Source organism: Cucurbita pepo, chromosome LG19 (genome assembly GCF_002806865.2).
Source record: "Cucurbita pepo subsp. pepo cultivar mu-cu-16 chromosome LG19, ASM280686v2, whole genome shotgun sequence".
NCBI classification, from domain to species: Eukaryota; Viridiplantae; Streptophyta; class Magnoliopsida; order Cucurbitales; family Cucurbitaceae; genus Cucurbita; species Cucurbita pepo.
Window position 1 is genome coordinate 4,445,159 of NC_036656.1, and position 2,266 is coordinate 4,447,424.

The window sequence follows — 2,266 nt, forward strand, 5'->3', positions numbered from 1 at the left end:
GTATTACTAGTGTTCAATAAACTCGATGACTCGAAAAAAATTTAATCAACCTCATTAGACCAATATCATTCGGGTTTTGAATTATGAACTTATTTAGATTGAATTAGATTAAAATAAATGAAAATTTAATGGTCGTTTTCACAGGAATAGAGATTGAAATAGAATGGGAGGATAAGAAAAACAAAAATATATAACAATTGATAAAAAGTTTTATTTTATTGTCCATTATAGATATGGATTCTAATACACGAAGGAGGTTGTAACATAGACATCTCACTCTTGAAGAAGAACGTGGAAAGACTCGATCTTCCGAGGAGGCTCCAACCATGGTTGCTCCAACACCTTAGCCTCATATTTTCGATGATGATTTGCACCAACATCAACCAACAACACAAGTTTGTTGTGATGTCCCACCTTGGTTGGGGAGGAGAACAAACCACCGTTTATAAGGGTGTGGAAATCTTTCCCTAGCAGACCCGTTTTAAATCCTTGAGGAGAAGCCTGAAAGGAAAAGCCTAAAGAGGACAATATCTGCTAGCGGTGGATCTGGGTCATTACAAATGGTATTAGAGTCAGACACTGGACGATGTGTNGGGGGGGGGGGGGTAGACACGAGGCGGTGTGCCAGTAAGAACGCTGGCCCTAAAGGGGGGGGTGGATTTGGGGGCGGTCCCACATTAATTGGAGGAAGGAAAAAGTGCCAGCGAGGACGCTGGGCCCCGAAGGGGGGTGGATTGTGATGTCCCACATTGGTTGGGGAGGAGAACAAACCACCATTTATAAGGGCGTGGAAACCTTCCCCTAACAGACGCGTTTTAAAGCCTTGAGGGGAAGCCCGAAAGGAAAAGCCCAAAGAGGACAATATCTGCTCACGGGGATCTGGGTCGTTACACTTGTACAACACTCCAGACACTATTTGCTTCGACCCACTTACCACTTCAAGAAACTTTAGTGAATCCCCACTCTTTTTGTTGTGTTCGTTCACTGCCCATTCTCCAATATCTCGCACGTGTGGGTCATTTGGATCACACTTTGATATTCGATGACTAGTCCAATCAAACTAAATTGGAATGGTTGTATTCAGATTCCAAAGGTAAATCTTTGCAGAAGGTCGATAGGTTTCTCGAGACTCTGTATATTTTTTATAGGAATGCTTATAAAGATTCTCAGGTTAGGGTTTCTGTGAAGGATGAAGGGTTGATTGGGAAGAAAATGAAGAGAGACTATGTTGGTTGAAGGAAAATCGATTGTGTTATAAAAGGTGAGGTTGTATGTACAGAGCATGGCGAAGGGTGATTTGGAGGTCAAAAGGGTGTTGTCGAAGAGTAATCGATCGACTCTGCATGTGGCAGCCATGGCGACTGCCCCTGCGTCGTCAAAGCCAGCAATGGTGGTGGAGAAGAACAGTAGAGGATTTCAAAGCCGTTAAAAAGGAAGGATTAGGGTTNAAGCGGTTGAAAAGGAAGGATCAGGGTTGTTAAACCGAAATGGCTCTAATACCATGAGAATGTTTGCTTAATCCACAACACCTAAATGGTGTGGAAGTTATCAATTTATAATCAAATAAATTACAATCATATGTAAATAGTAATGACTGGAAAGATATTGAAAGAAAATATCTAGATATTTGTCCTATAATAAAACATCAAATATGATATATATGGTAAACTATAATTTAGTATTAAAAGACACTTCATAAATTATCTACAAATATTTAAATTTTACAAGTAGTTTATAAGTAGTTTTGAAATGTAGTACTCATGGTAAATATATTTTTTAATTTTTTAATTTTAAAGTGTTTATGAAGTTATAAAAAAAATTAAAAAAAAAAAAGGTTAGAAAGTATGCTTTTGAAGTTTTTTTAAAAAAAGTTTAAGAATATTAACTATAAAATAGGTTTGAAACATCCCAATTAATAATAAGAGTATTTTTAAACCAAAGTTTTAGAATTAAATTCCAGGATTTTTGGAGTCCTAAACCTGTGACACCTAAGCGTTGTTGGAGAAGAAACCAAATCATTAAACCTATCAATTAAGAAGTTTCTTAATTCTAAAGATGGACGGGGCGATACTGTCACGCTGTTTACTGATCATGAAGACTAATTGTACATAAAGTTTGGCAAACTTTTTGAAGTGAAATTGCTTAGAAACCAGCGAATATGTTAATTTGTACTTTCATATTGGTAGCATTTGTATTTGTATTACTAGTCTTCAATAAACTCGATTGACTCGAAAAAAAACTTAATCAACCTTATTAGACCAATATC